The sequence below is a fragment of the Camellia sinensis genome, chromosome 13 (genome assembly GCF_055761805.1).
Source record: "Camellia sinensis isolate YWXY chromosome 13, ASM5576180v1, whole genome shotgun sequence".
NCBI lineage: Eukaryota > Viridiplantae > Streptophyta > Magnoliopsida > Ericales > Theaceae > Camellia > Camellia sinensis.
In genome coordinates this window covers 14,745,909-14,762,978 of record NC_138973.1, presented here as the reverse complement: position 1 = coordinate 14,762,978, position 17,070 = coordinate 14,745,909, and the positions used below count along the sequence as shown (strand labels likewise).

At 33.9% G+C, this 17,070-nt stretch overlaps 1 protein-coding gene across 11 annotated transcripts in view; it reads left to right on the top strand.

Moving 5' to 3' along the window:
• The first annotated feature begins 5,384 nt into the window (after window positions 1–5,384).
• The window catches only part of LOC114264921 (rust resistance kinase Lr10-like), a 36,644-nt gene continuing 24,958 nt past the window's right edge, over window positions 5,385–17,070 (top strand). For 6 of the 11 annotated variants that reach the window (XM_082901578.1, XM_082901579.1, XM_082901585.1 and 3 more), the window contains exons 1-2: window positions 5,405–5,587; window positions 7,435–7,532. The gene's annotated coding sequence lies outside the window, so the exon portion shown is untranslated. Of the gene's footprint in view, window positions 5,588–7,434; window positions 7,533–17,070 lie in introns of all 11 variants that reach the window. The other 5 variants (XR_014348372.1, XR_014348371.1, XR_014348373.1 and 2 more) reach the window with 5 other exon arrangements.

Sequence of the window (17,070 nt, the reverse complement as noted above, 5' to 3'; positions counted from 1 at the left end):
GAAGCGGATACTACAACAAAGATGACCTCCAGGTATGGAAGGATAGATACCTGCGGAGGAACGAAGACCCTTCTAGAGGGGATGCAAAGTCAGGGGGCATGAGCGCTCCCAAGGAGATAACATTCAAGTATAGAAGAACTCATCCTGAGTGAGTAGATCCCGGATTCCAGATCCTGGATCCTGGATCCGAAAAGACATGATCTCAGCCTAAACAAGTAGGCCCGAAAAGACGAGAGCTCAACCTAAGTGAGCAAATCCCGGATTCTAGATCCCGGATCGTAGAAGACATGATCTCAGCCTAGATGAGTAGGTCCGAGAAAAGAAGAGCTCAACCTGAGTGAGCAGATCCAAGATTCCAAAAGATAAGATCTCGGCACCTGAGTCCGAGAAGAGAAGAGCACAATGAGAAGATCTCAGATCCCAAAAGATAAAAAGAAAACATACAAGGTCAGACTGCAGTTAGCCAGGTTAAAGACCTTTTATAAGGTCCACAAAAGAGCATATGAAAGCCATGCAGGGGGCAGAGAGAAGAAGAATGCGTTTACCACTTGTTGAAATTTGTAGCAATTTACAAGTTGGTTAAACTGATATTATGCTTAACGCTTATTGAAATTTGTAGCAATTTACAAGTTGAAGTTAAGCTGAGATGGTTCCTTATCTTCACTTGTTGAAATTTGTAGCAATTTACAAGTTGAAGTTAAGCCAAGATGGTTCCTTATCTTCACTTGTTGAAATTTGTAGCAATTTACAAGTTGAAGTTAAGCTGAGATGGTTCCTTATCTTCACTTGTTAAAATTTGTAGCAATTTACAAGTTGAAGTTAAGCCCAGATGATGTTTAACCGAAGTTAAGCCGAGATGAAGTTAAACCGAGATGATGCTTAACCGAAGTTAAGCCGAGATGATGCTTAACCGAAGTTAAGCCAAAGATGATGTTTAACCGAAGTTAAACTAAGGTAATGTTTAACCAAAGTTAAACCGAGATGATGCTTAATCGAAGTTAGGCCGAGATGATATTTAACCGAAGTTAAGCCCAGATGATGCTCAACCGAAGTTAAGCCGAGATGATGTTTAACCGAAGTTAAGCCAAGATTACTGTTTCTCTTCGCTTGTTTAAATTCGTAGCAATTTACGAGTTGAAGCAAAACCGAGGTTATTGCTTAAACACTTGTAGCAATCTATAGGTTGGTTAAACCAAAGAAGATGCTTAACACTTGCTGAAATTTGTAGCAATTTACAAGATAACGTTAAGCCGACATATGATCATCTGTTGAAATTTGCAACAATTTACAGGTTGCGAAAAAAGCTAAGTATGTTGTTTAAACACTTGTTGAAATTCGTAGCAATTTACAAATAGATTATTGTTTAACACTTGTTATGTTAATCCTTGTTGAAATTTGTAGCAATTTACAAGTAGGCTAGACTGAGATCACCGTTTAAACACTTGTTGAAACTTGAGAAAAAGTTTGCAAAGTTAACATTGAGTAGTATATGTTTCACACTTGTTAGAATTTATGAAAAGTTTGCAGGTCAGTATCTTGCCGAAGTAAAAAGTTTTGTAGCTATTATACCCGAGGTATGTAACCCTGAGGAGATTGCACAGTTAAAGGTGTATATTAAAGGCGGGCATATGACTCAAGTCTGCAGAAACACTAAGAGCACACTTAGAAGATCTGATGAGGCAAGGCGATCTGAAGGAACCTCGTCGATAAGACCAGAACAAGGGAAGAACAGGCAAAACTGCCTTGGGCGCCAGCAGCTCTGCCTCCCCCAGCACATTAATGTAATTCACTCGAGGGTCAACGAGAACAAAATTAGGGGGAGACTCAGAAGGTGAAAGCACCTGCAACATGTCTACCAAGTCAGGGACAAGAGACATCGGGCAGATGAGTGCTTGGGACCAGTAGTGTCTTTTACCGAAGCCGACCTCGAGATGGTCCAGCACCAGCATAATGATGCTTTGGTAGTATCCCTCCAGGTTGGGGAGTGCCAAGTGAAACGCATCCTGATTGACCAAGGAAGCTCTTGTGACATCATGTATATCCGATGTTACAAGGAGCTCGGCCTTCATCTAGACGATATGGAGCAACCCAATGGCCCAATGGTTGGGTTCAATAGAACGCCGACATGGCCACTGAGAGCAGTAAGCTTAGAGGTGGAGGCTGGCACCAGAAAGATCACAACAGAATTCACCATCATCGACACTCCATCTCCTTACAAATCTTGGGAAGATCATAGTTGCATGCAATGGGGGCAGTTCCCTCAAACATTGCATCAACTACTGCGATTCCCAACAGAACATGGGATTAAAGAAGTCAGAGGGGATCAACTGCAGGTGGAGAATTGCTCCATGGCAGCAATGAAATCCACCTGCAGCATTCGAGAACCAGAGAAGGCAGAGATTGAAAACGAGGACATAGAGGTACTAAATGATGTCGGCAAGAAGCCAGCCGAAAGGAGTGAAGAGGCACTGAAAATCCTCGTCCAGGAGGGGGATGAAAAATGCTTCTTTCTTCTCGGCTTAGGCTTAGCCGAAGAAGAAGAAAGGGAATTGGAAGCTTTTTTGAGAGCAAACATTGAGGAATTTGCTTGGACACCCTACGAAATGCCTGGCATTGACCCCGAGGTCACTTGCCACCAACTGAACGTCGACAGGTCGGCCAAACCTGTAATCCAACGAGCAAGAGGACCGACGTTGATGCACGTCGAAGCAGTAGAGGAAGAAGTAGACAGACTTCTGGAGCCCAGGGCCATCCGAGAAGTCAATTACCCAACATGGCTATCAAATACAGTGGAAGAAGGAATGATAATCAAAGAGCAAGGAATGTTAACATCGGCCAACAACAGACATTTTTCAGAAGCAAAAAAGGTTACATATGCAAAGAAAACAAACGTATAGAGATGAAGACCCTAAGAACTAGGGACTAGGGCAAGAATGTCGGACTAATCTACTTCAAACGGTTGACGGTGGTTCAACATTGGCAGTCAGCTGGAAGAGCTTCTCTACCATTATCTCGGCAACAATTTTAAGAAAGGACGTGGTTCTAAGACTATGAAGAAAACAGAAACGAAGGCAAGAATCTGAAAATACAACAAGAAAAACAAGAAGAGAAAAAACAGAGTCAAGAAGATGACAAAATTCAAAGAATAAAGCCGAGTACACAGGCACTAAGTAAGTATGTGAAGAACAAGAAAGTAATGAACCAGACATGATGCTAGCAAAAAGCGGATATGACAAGAACAGTTCCAGGCATTTTAGCAATAAGAAATCAAAAACTTGAAGACAGATGAGAACAGAAGGCCACAGATGGCAAATAAACAGATTCAAAGTAAATCAAAAGAGTTATGAAAGATTGAGCTTAATAGCAAGTAAAGAGTTTATGAACCTACAAAGTGAAATGAACGCCGATATGAAAATCGTCAGAGTCAAATAGATGACTGGAAATCGGGAACTCACCAGAGAGTATGAGTGGAGCAGTTGCGAAGCTCTTGGAGTTTACGAATTAATGGAACCAGAACCTCGGCTAGGAGGTACGATTTCAAGCAGCTTGGAAAGCATGAAACTTGATTCTTGACACCAGTGGACAGTAAAGTCCAGGGAACTTTGAGGTCGACGAGTTTGATCTCGGACAGAGGGGCACAGATGAACGGACAGTGTAGGTTCCATCACCTCAGAATGCCGAGGTAATAGAACCTAGGGGGCAGTTGTGGGGATATATTTTCTGAGTACCAACACGTGGCAAGGTGACGCCGATGTGTCAGCCGAGGTACCACGTGTCCTGGTCATGACGCCGAGGTGATCTCGGCAAGGCCGAGGTTATCTCCGAAGATATCGGAATTCGAGATAAGTGGATAAAGGACAAGAGTCCTAGAATGAAAAGGGAACTCAACCTGGATGAGAGACAAGAGTCCTAGAATGAGAGAAGACTTCAGTTTGTATTAAGATAAGACTCTTAGAGAGTTTATCCTAATCTTACTGGGAGTCCAAGATTAGCAGTAATCCTGAGTCCATAGAAGTCAGGCTTCTATTGGGACTAAGTTTATGTTGGCTATAAAAGAGAGGCACCCCCATTGGTCTAAGGTATGCTTTTGATACTCAAGCTTGTGAGTTTAGTACTTGATTTATCTTTGAGAGATATACTAACTTGATCGTCGGAGTGCCCCTGAGTGGTCGAAACCACCGCGGGATTCTTATATTTCTATTGCAGGTCAATCAGGTGCCATCTATTCTTCCAGTGCTCTCCAGCTGGTTACTAAGCGGGCAGTGTGGTCGGAAAATCACCCACACAGAATCGAAATAAAGAAACAAGGGGGAAAAAAGAAAGAGGAAAAGAAATTTTGAAATACATATGAGAAAGCTAATGAAAAAACAAAAATAAAAATCAAGTCGAAAAGAGAATCGAAAAAATAAATAAATAAATTGAAACAAAAGAAGAATAAGAAGAGGCATGAGATAACTGAAACAAATAAGAAAAATAAGATAGAGAGAGAGAGAGATTTAGATATGAGAATATCTTAGGGACAAGTATTAATATTTTTTATTAACACTAGAGGATAGTGAACTTATATAATTTATAGGCATGTTCTTAACTAATAGTATTCTATGGAAGGAATTTTGTCAAAACTTATATTTCATGATAGGGATATGGTAATCCCTGTATATATAAAAATTAAAAAATAACAAATTAAACTTTTAAATAATGAATATTATTTTTCTTAGTGGATAAGTATAATTTTCATAATATTTATTAGTGTAATCTACATATAAAAAATCATATTGCTGAAAATGGAAGAGGATCATTTCCAACTCTTTCTACGCTTTGCCATCATTTTTAGAGAGGAGTTGATTTGTGACATTTGAATCAATTGCTGGATAATGATTGAATGAAGAAAATATTAAAATATTTAGGGTAAATTATATTGAAACCCTTTGAAGTTTATATTTATTACAGTTTCTCCCCTCACTTTTTGGAAATTACATTTCCCTCCCTGAGGTTTAAAGTTTCATAACAGTTTTTCCCTCACCATAATGATCATCATACATAAAATTAAATTAACATGGGAGCCAATGTAATTTTCCAAATGTGAGGGGATAAACTGTAATAAAAATAAACCTTAGGAGACGTCAGTGTAATTTATCCAAATATATATATATATATATATATTTGAACGAGGAAGAACGAATTATAAAAGGATTTGAATCCAATGAAAATATATTATATAAGGGCAGTATTGTCCACGAAAGATTCAAAAAGTGATTTTCTAATCATCTGACTATAAATTGAAGCACTATAGAGGAAGAATCCAACAATCCGTCCTTGTGGATAGACTTCTGAACTTGTGGTAATCTTTGAAATTTCCTTCTCTCACTTTCTTAATACTCTCTCTCTCATTTATATTTATTTATCAGTTTAGCCATTAGTACTCTCTCTCTCTCTCTCACTCTCTCTCTCTCCCTCATCTACATTTATTTATCGGTTTAACCAAGGATAAAGAGAAGAAAGAAACAAAGAAAAAGGCAAGTTTAGTCTGCATTTGGTGGTGAAAGCAGAGTTCTCAACCCAAGTGTACACTTTCTGGTTGTTGTTGGTATGTGCATTTCTTACTCAAATTAAGCTCTAGAAATAGAACTAAACTTCTAATTCATGATAGGGGGTTTACCCTGTAAAAAATTAGACCAATTTTAAATTTTAATTAATGAACATTCAATGAGATATTTTAGTTAAACCAAGTTTGTTTTATGCTAAATCTCCCTTCTTTATTTTTATCAATTCGAGGATATGTTTTGATTCTTCTTCTTCTTTTTTTAATCGAAACATGAATATTTTACAAAGCACATAAAATATATGAATAGGCATAATTTTATAACATTTGTAAGGGCAAATTACACAAATAGTCTCTATAATTTGAGATTTGCGTCACTTTGGTTCCTAACTTTTCAATTGTGACATATTTGATCCTGAATTTTGAATTTTGTTCCAAATAAGGACAATTGAAGATATAATTAGTTTTGTCAAGGCTAAAATTGTCAATTTGATAAAATATAAACTAATTTGACAAAAATAAAAGTCAAACAAATATTTTTGAATTTTTAAAAATTATTTCTACCCCCTAAAAATAAAATTATGTAAAATTGATAAATATTTTAGACATTTATTTATTTTTTTACCAAATTAATTTTTATTATGTGTTTGAATGATGATCATGTAAAATTAATTTTAAAAAATTAATCATGATTTTTTATTAATTTTACATAATTTTATCGTTGGTGGATAAAAAAAATTTTGACATTTATTTTTGTCAAATTAATTTATATTTTATCAAATTAACTATTTTACCCTTGAAAAATCTAATGATATTTTCAATTGTCCTTAATTGGAACAAGATTCAAAATTTATGGTCAAATATGTTACAATTGAAAAGTCATGGACCAAGGTGACACAAACTCCAAAATATAGGGACTATTAGTGTAATTAACCCTATTTGTAATCTACATCTAGAAAATCATATTTATGAATATATTTCTATTTATTGCGTTCCTAACATTATTAATGGAAATAACATAAAGAATCATATATAATTGTTTACAAAAGACTAGAAAAATGGTTTTCAAATCTACTTTCTCTACTGAATTAAGAAGTGTGATAAAAGGATAATCTAATTATCAGATTGAAAAAAGAAAAATGACATGATGACATGATAGTCATCAAATCTAACTTTTTAATTCACTAGAAAATAGACATTCAAAAATCATTTTTTTTCTAATCTTTCTATTCTAAGAGTGCATGAGTTCCACAACACAAGAGTTGAATTTAGTTTTTTCTTGATATTTTTCTATATATGAATTTTTAATTTCTAATATTACTGTTTTAAGAATAGATGATCTGGTTTCTTCACATATATGTGACTGTTTTAATGACAAAAGTGGAAGTCTATACTCCATAGTGCTTCAATTTATTAGTCTGCTAATCCTTGTATATTAGTTTAAAGCACTAATATATTGAACTTGCTATTTTCTGCGAAAGGTGAGACCGGGGTCAAGGCAAGCAGGATTTCATTCCCCACATAATCTATTTTTTTTAGTATGTCTTTTTTGGACTGATTTATAATTAGTTTTCCATTTCACATTTATTTGATAAGGAAAAAAATTGAAACCCACAATTTAAGTTGTACAATTTTATTCACAATGATATGACAAATTATGTGTCTAACTTTTAATCATGTAAGACCTAACTCCATTATCATATATCATTACAGGTGAATTGCGAAACTTAAATAGCAAGTGTTTAGCCTTTTTCTATATAGTAAACTTTGTCCAAATAAAATTTCCATTAACAGTCAATAAATGCATGATAAATGTCAAAAATTTGTACCCAAGAAATCAATGTTGGTTCATTTGAATTGAATTTTCAAAGTGTTTTTGATTCCCACCCCAGAGATGTCTACACCTGTCTCCATCAGCAATTTTTCGGCCGACTTCTCCAACCCTCCTCCGCCCAACACACCTTCAGCAACGCTGGGACAATAGCTGCTGGTAAGTTAGTTCATTAAGTTGAAGTTGTTTAAAAAAAAAAAATTTGAAAAATTGCATTTAACACTTTTACACTTTATACTCAATCTCACTTTGTCCTTTTACCTTTAAAAAGTGACAATCAACATCTCTTACTTTCGGTTAAGTTTCAGTCAAACTCATTTGTTAATCTACATTAAATAAGGTGCCTAGCGTGGATTAATAGATGGGTTGGATTGAAACTTAACTAAAAGTGTGAGCTGTTTACTGTCAATTTTTTAAAGGTTATGAGGTAAAGTGAGACTAGATGTAAAGTATAATTTGTCCTTAACTGTATTGTCTTGATAGTGGCCATATGAATTTCACCTGCTATTTGGGTTGAATTAGAACTAGACCATGTGAGGTGTTGTCTACCACTTATAACAGATTAGGGGACAAAGTGAGACTGGATGCAAATTGCACAGGTTCTAAGTGTAATTTACCACCAAAAAAAATTTACAACAACAAAAAAGAAGATAAATTACACTGGTAATTCCTACGTTTATCATCTGTCATTTTAGTTCTTGTAATTTCAATGGGTTCAATTTTTATCATTGATTTTAAATTTTGCGTCAATTGGTCTAATTGATAATGCCGATAGGTTTTTTAACAAAAAAATTTCACTGAATTAGTTGAGATTAAGTCATTGAATTGATAAGTTTACAATTTTGCTTTTAAAAGCATGACACGTGTTGTTCATATGTTCATTTGCCATAAAAAAATTAAAAAAAAAATAAAAAAGAAGCTAACAGTTGGACCAATTTGAGACAAATTATAAAATTCAACATCAAAATTAATTCAATTGAAATTATAAGAATCAAAATGACATGAAGATTAAATTACAGGGACTAACAGTTTAATTTTTCCAAACAAAAAAACTCATGTAACAAATTAAATCTTAATTTAAAAAAAAAAAAATCATTTTGAATTCCAAACTCTACAGACAGATGGAATGTTGAAATTGATATCAATTTAGAAGCTTGGAGGTCATTAGAAAAAATTAAAGATTTAGAATTTAACTTGTTATTAGTGTCAAATTTTGAGATTTTTTTTTTCTTTTTTTCTTTTTTTTTTTCTTTTGTAATTTCTCAAATTAATACAATAACAATATATGAACAGATTAATTATATTGTTGGTCCCTCTAATTTTAGTAAAATTTCATTTTAATCCTCACAGTTTCAATTTAAACCATATAATTTTAGTTTTGTTGTAATGCGAACCGTCTGTCACTTATCATAAGAATTTTGAAAAGAAAAATATTAGGTGTAAAATTAAAGAGGCCAATGTGAAATTCACAAGAAACTATAGGGATTATTGATGTAATTTACACTTTGATAATTTTCCATGTGGCTTTGTTTCTTTCAAAATATTTAGCGGCTAATGATAGAGGGATAACATTGTAGCAAAATTGAAAATATGAGATTCAAATTGTTTAAATCGAAACCTTACAGAACCTGTAATTTACTCTATACAAACACTAAGATTTAACTTAATTGTGAGCCCAAAATGTCACCATTTCGATGATTGTTTGTTTTTCTTGGTTTTTTTTTTTTTTTTTGTCAATTTACAGGCATAATAGTGTCTGTAGTAGTACTTGTAGTCATCGTCATTATCTCATTGGCTTGGGCTAGGAGAATGAGAAGAAGTGCAATTGGTCCAAAATTGCCAACAACTGTGGCTCCACCACAGACCTTGAATGTGGTTCTAGTTTGGGAAATCGAAGCACCAACAATGGAGAGGTTCATCCTAGACTTGGCGAAGAAGAAACCAGTTAGATTCACAGCCCAACAACTATGTAATTTCACAACTAATTATTCTACAAGGTTGGGTTCTTGAGGTTTTGGGATTGTTTACAAGGGTCAATTTCGAAATGGAGTTAAGATTGCAGTATAGGAAATCGAATAATAGAGGAGCAAAGGAACAATTCATGGCAGAGGTGAGCACTATTGGAAGAACATACCATATAAATCTAGTTAGGCTATACAGTTTTTGCCACAACAACTTTATGAGCGCATTGGTGTACGAGTACATGGAAAATCGATCACTAGATAAATGTTGTACAAATTGTGTGATAACATAAAACAAATAGATTCATATTGAACAAACAATTGGAATTTCATAAACAAGTACATGGTGGAATTTACAAAAATTCATAATAAAATAAAACTAGCAAAAAGAAGCAAACCGAAGCCTGTGTGATACCACAGTTTCCTTAAAACAGATTCACCGCCTCCCGATGGATGTTGAAAGTGTGACATCTATCTCCTAGGATACGACGGTCGAAACCAGCTAATGCAGAAGAACCTTCTGAATAGGTTCAGCGAACTTGATAATGGTTACACTCTCTCTAACAAGAACCAAAGAAGAAACTAGCAAAAAAAGATAGGAAATTTTTCTTTGGAGTAAAAAATCATCTCCAACTTTTTGTTTTTATCTCAAAACAACATCTCCATTTTCCTTCAAAAATCTCTCTAAAACTCTGCCTCTAAGTTGGAGGGGAAAGGACATTTTTATACTTGTAGGGAAGAGGTCTTAGTCATGAAGACTACTATAAAACCTAGCATCAATGGCCATCAACTCTAGCCTTTAGGGCTAAAGTTACAAAGGTACAAAATTCCCATGTGCATAATGATCATCAACCCTATCATCAAAAGATAAGAGTTACAAAGGTTCAATAAATAAATAAATAAATATATATATATACATAATGTTATTTCAATAATCTAACTAGATGGGTCGCAAAATGGATACGAATATTGAGTCACAACCCGATCCACACCCAGTCTAAAACATATGCACAAGACAAACCCAGTCCAGCATAGCACATAGCCCATGCCCAAGACTAAGTCTCACACATGCACATAGAGACAAACAAAGTCCAAGTCCAGGCCTAGGCCTAAGCCCAACTTCTATTGATGCCCACTTTATAAGACAATTCTCATTCACCACTCAATGGTTTCAACCCATCATTTTTATAATTTAATCTTCTCACTTGCGAGAATACAAAACCACTCAGACCTACCTCAACCGACGGTTGGATCCCATTTTAATTTCAAATTAAAGTTGCTGAAAACCATTATTTTCCAACAATAAACACCTTTTCAATGATACACAAGCAATTGAGCGAGAGAATCTGCATAAGATCGTGATTGGGACAGCAAAAGGTATTGCTTACCTACACGAAGAATGTCAACCGATGATCATTCACTATGAGATAAAAGCCCGGTAATGTTTTGCTAGTAAAGTAGCTGATTTCGGGCTGGCAAAGCTTTGTAATAGAGACAACACACACGACTCCCAAAGAATATAGAGGGACTCATGGTTACTCAACTCCAGAGTTTCTTCTCAAGACCTATCCCATTACAAATAAATGTGATGTTTATAGTTTTTGTATGCTTTTGTTTGAGATAGTAGAGAGGAGGAGGAATACCAGAGTTGGAGCTGATGAGAGCTTGGATTGGTTCCCAAAGCATGTATGGAATGAGTTTGAGAAAGGCAAGTTGGGAGATATGGCATTGTTGTCGTGTGGAATCGAAGAGAATAACAGAGAGAAAGTAGAGAGAATAGCTATGGTAGCTTTGTGGTGTGTTCAGGACTCGCCCTAGGCTAGGCTGCTGATGAGTGTTGCAGTGAAAATATTGGATGGAGAAGTGGAGGTGAAGCCACCTCCTAAACCATTTCATTTTTTGTATTCAGACCATACAAGCAGTTCAGACTATACAAATAGTGAAGAAAGTAATACATATTGGTACAAGAAGACCACTTTCATCATGGCTAATTCTAAGATACAAATGGCCAATTCAAGCTAAAGAATGAGAAACCTTTGAAATTTGTACCCTAAAGAAAATAAACGCCGTCATTTTTTTTTTCTTGGTTTGTCTTTAATAATGATTTATGAGATGCAATATTACAGTATGTAATTTGTGCCGTAAAGTAAAATGCTTGACTTTTTTTAGTTTGTTTGTCTTTAGGAAAATGCTACATTAGTGAGACTACCAAAGGATATCAGTCTAATTTACTCTTAATCATTTTTACTAGCCACTTAAATTGCACATCACCAATTGTTAGACTAATGGGTCTTACATGAATTATTAATAAAACGTCAGATACTAAAAACATTATGTAAAATAAGTTCCTTTCAAATTCTTATTTTGCATAGATAGGGACGGATGTAGGATCTTAACCGGTCTGTCCTTCGCCAATTCTTGGAGGAACCTCTCCATTGTTGGCACATCGATTTCCCAAACTTGAACCACATTCAAGGTCGGTGGTGGTGGAGGAGCAACTCTTGCTGGAAGATCTGAAACAATTGCTCTTGTTGTCATCCTTGCGCAAGCCAAAGAGATAATGCCAACGGTTACGAGTACTACCGGATCGACTATTAAAAAATGGAAATGGATAGTGAAGTAAATTATGTTATTGTAATTTCTTTTTGGTAACTTATATTTCTAGTGAACAAAGTTACCTGCAACAGATGCCCCACCACTCTCTGCTGGTGGAGGGCTGGAGAAGGCCGGTGTAGACATCTCTGGGGGCATCAATAACACTTAAAAATTTAGAAAAGCAAAAATTGAGAGAAATCAAAGGCAATCATTGCTGGTGTAATAACAATAAATAAATAAATAAATAATGGACTCAAAATAAATAAATAATGAACCAACAACAATTATCTTGCATCTATGACTATTGGCAGTAATTTTATTTGAGAAAATATTAGATGAATGAAAAATCAAGAAACTAATAAAAAAAAATTAGTAAAAATTGTGCCCGAGGCAAGTGAGAACGGTGTCTAATGCAAGTCTCTGAAAGGTTTTTTAGGATCTCTATGAAACTAAAAAGGAAATGAGCTTTTTACTTATGGAATTATGGTGGAGTTATAGAATAAGGAATTATGATAGAGAACTTAGAGACAAAGAAGAAAGATGGAGAGAAGTTGAAGGGAATTTACATGCTTCATTATGTTGGCATAAAGGCCAATATGTAGACTTACAAGAGGGGAATACAAACAAAATATAACTTATTGCATATCTAACTTATATCTAACATATCTAACTTTGTAAGACTTTACGTCTTAAAAGTTGCCAATTTTTCTAACTCTTTAGACAAGCCTAGTCATAGGCTTTTTGAAAAATCTACCTAAAAGTAAATACAAAGAGACAAAAATAAATACAAAAGGACTACAATTATTTGCTCTTTGCTACAGTTTTTACAATTATATACACTGATACACACTGTCTACCCTCCCCGATTTTCAAAGAGATAGACTGTTGTAGATAAGCTTTGGCTGAGCTGATTTGTCGTGTAGCGTCGGCTGAAAGGATATGGCTGATCACTTTCCGTCAAATAATGCAGGTTGCTCCACGTGTCCTGGATAAGGTTGGAGTCGATCAGGAGACAGTTGCATTTGATAGTGGGGTCCACTATGCTTCCATCCTGTTGATGAGATTGTGATATTCTTCATCAGTCTCTGATGGAGGGGAATCCGGATCTTGGCTGTATTGCTCATTCCGAAAATGTTCTACATCATCCGCGGTCATGGCTAGTTCCAACGGAAGATCCAAGTTATTTCTCTTTTTGAGATTTATTAACATGTCAAGGGCCTCATTAATTTGCGTTGGAGACCTTTGATATGTTATGGGAAAATGGGTTACAAATAATATTCTTCCATCTGTAACCATGAATGGCAATTTTGCTGAGCTATGGATGTTGGACGCTGCTTGTGAAACAGATATTAGACTGTCTATCCAATATTCTGTTAAAGAAAGTTTTTGAATATTTTCCAATCGCTCTCTCCGGTGATCTTCATCTAAATAATCATCTTCAAATTCAAAATCTTCAGTTTCTTTAAGATACCAAATCTGATATGGTTGGAAAAAATGTTCTCGTTCTCGCCAACCAACAGTATTGGAGATCCAAAAAGTAAAATATTTGCTCCATCAAAAGCCTTTTACTATCCATGAGAACATTGTTTTGATGATCATTGGATAATCTATCCATTGAATTGGATTTAAAATTTGGAAAATAACTTGATTAGTTATTCCCCAATCTATATCCTCAAAAAATCACATGTCATGGTTTGCCATGATGGTTATTTTGGGAATTCCATCTTTCAAATTTAATTTATCATAAGATCGTTCTATGATTTGTCTAATCTTATCATGATGATCTTCAACCCAATTTTTGATTAACATAAAAATTTCTTTTTGAAGCAAAGTTCTTGCTTTTTGAAAAAGACAAATTCTTTTTATTTGTTCAAAAACTGGATCAGAAAACTCATCTGATATGAGGTCTGATAGTTGAAGAAAATTATTTATTTTTTCAAAATTAAAATCTTCATTCTAATTCATTTGTTTAAGAATATTGAAACAAAGATTTTGCAAATCTTTTAATTTAGCTGTTTGCTCAGCTAATTTGTTGGCCAAAACTCCCATGTGTTTTCGAAATTTCACTTTGTTGTCTACAATGTGAGTTTTCCAAACTCCATTGAGTTCTGTATAAATTTCTCTGGATATACCAGGATTGAAAAAATCTTTTATTTCAGATTCATCTGGTCTAGATGTCTGAATATTAGTTGGAACTGGGTTAGTTCTCATTTGACAAAAATTCTTTTGATAAACAGGCATAGCTGGTGCACTGTAAAAAGCTTTTTTAGCTTTGGTCATGCTATCATGTGCTTTATAGCTCGCTTCTGAATATCCACAAACTTGTGTTTTGCAATCATTCCATTCTGTGTAAATTCCAGGTTGTTTTCCTGTAAACACAACATAAACTTTTTCTTCTTTGGGGTTTGCTTTTTTAGCAATTGTCACCCAATCTCCTTGAGCGGGTTGTTTACCCTTATCCATTGTTTCCTCTTGGTCTAGAGGTCTTCTGCAAAAATTAAATTTACTTGTTTAGCAATTTAATTTTCTAAAACAATTTCTGCTAAGAAAATCTGCAAGAAAATTGTTAGTACCTTTAAGATGTTCTACTTTAAAAGTATATTCAGAAATTTTATTATACCAGGCTAATCTTCTTCCTTGTTCAATAGGTTTTTTATTGATCAAGAAATCTCTTATTGCCTTATTATCAGTGCGTACAATAAAATTTTCTGGAGCTAAATAAATATGAAAACTCTTTATTGCCAATTTTATTGCAAGTAATTCTTTTTCGAAAATAATATATTTCTTTTTATTTGGTTTAAATGTTCCAGAATTATATCCACAAATTAACTCTTATTTTTGTAATTTTATGGGTATTGAATTTTTTCTTGGTCTAATCCCATTTTCTGATAAAGGTATCTCTTTATCATACCATAAATTACTCGGTATTGCTTTAAGAACACATCCCCAGCATGCTTCTGAGGCATCTGTTTCTAAAATTAATTTATCACCTGTTTTAGGAAGATAAACATCTGGTAAAGTTTTAACATTTTCTTTAATTTGTTTAATTAAAGCAACATTTTCTGCTGTCCATTCAAAAATAACATTTTTCCTTAATTTGGTTAACCAAGGAATTTCTATTTTTGAAAGATTTTTAATAAAATTTAGTCCATAATTTAAAATGCCTAATAGACTCTGTAATTGTGTTATATTTTCAAGAGTATTAGGAAAATCTCGTACTTTGGACAAAATATGTTCTTGTAATTTTAAACCTTGTCTAAAATTATTCCCAAAAATTCAATTGATTCTTTTTCTAATTCAATCTTTTTTGGAGACAACATAATTCCATGTTTTTGGAATCTTTCACAAAGTAATTTTAAATGTTTCTTATGCTCCTCCTTGGTTTTAGAGAAGATAAGTATATCATCAATATAAACTACACAACAATCTTTAAGGTCTTTAAAAATTGTATCCATCCACCGTTGAAATACCTATGGTGCAATATTTAACCCAAAAGGCATAACATTCTAGTGGTAATGTCCTCTAGGTATACTGAAAGCTGTCAATTTTTTTGACTCTTCAGTCAATTGAATTTGCCAAAATCCATTTTTACAATCAAATTTGCTAAAGATTTTTGATCCTTTGGTTAAGTTAATCAAAACATCTTTTTGTGGAATAAAGTATCCATCAAATTCTAAATTTTCATTTAGCCGTTTATAGTTGACTACCATTCGGGCTTTTTCTCTTTTAATTTCAGCATGATTTCTTACCATAAAAGCTGGATTAGAGTGAGGGCTTTTAGTTTCTTCAATTAAATTTTTCTCTAAAAGTTCCTGGAGTTGAATATCAAATTTATCTATATCTTGTCTAATATAGATCATCGGTCTTACTCTAATGATAACATTAGGGTCATTCAATTTTAAACTACAATAACGTGGACTACGTTGCCATAGTTTTAATAGATGTTCACTAAAATTTTCTTCTAAAATTTTATAAATCCAATGTGATTCATCAATAGTTTTGATGATGGGAGTTAAATCACCACGCGGCACGGGCGCAAACTCTTTATCACAAATGTATTTATGTTGTTCTAACAAGGGAATATGAATTAAGACATTGTTTATGCTTAATGAAATAGCCTTTTCCTGTATTTGCATTGGAAGGTATTTGTATATAAAATTATTGCCAAGAAGGAAATCTCCATGCATATACGGAAAATATAAAATTTTTGGTATAATGAATTTGCTATCATTTAACCAAATAGCTATATTTTTAGCCTTGAATTGTATGGAAGTATGGTTGCCATCTATTCCGGTAACTAAAATTGGATGTTTCATTAATGTCCTTTTTTCTTTTGGTATGGCATTCCATTTACATGAGCTGACTGTAGCTCCTGTATCTATGAGAACACGGAGGCTATAGGGTTTATAACCTGCAAAATTAAATGTTCCCAATACATATGTATATCTTCTTTTTCCTTGGCTAGGAGAAAAAATAATATCATCATTTTTTGTTTGAAAATGATACATATATGCGGACTTAATATGTTCAAGTTTTCTTGTTCCTGGAAAAATAGGAATCTAAACATTGTTTGAAGTAATAGATTCTTGATTAGAATTATTACTTGATTCTCCAATGCTTAACTTTGAAAATGATTTGTTAGGAAAATCTTTTTCAAATACAGAAGTTGATCTTTTAATTTTTGGAACTGTATTTTCAATATATAGATTTTTTCCTGATGCCTGCATTTGTAATTGTGCAGGTTTTTTTGTTTTAGAAGATTCTCCTTGTCCCACTAGGTCTTGGATTAACCATTGTCGAGGGACTTCTAAATCACTCCAATTCATTAGACGAGGTTGTATTACCGTGTCAAATGGTCTTCGTTCAAAGATTTCGACGATTTTATTATCGTTTGATCTTGTTTTTGTTTCAGGAAATTTGGTTAATTCGTGAATTGTTTTCCAACGAATAGCCAAATCATGAGAATTTGATTTCATTCCTAATCCTTGTGTTTTAATTCTTATTCTGACTGTATCTTCAAGATTAGGATCATTTATGAAAATAAAGAAATTTGGTCTAAGATTAAACCAAACTACTCCATTAGCCAAATTAGACTGAATTCCTCCAATGATTGCTTTCATTGGATCGGAAAACCTTTTATC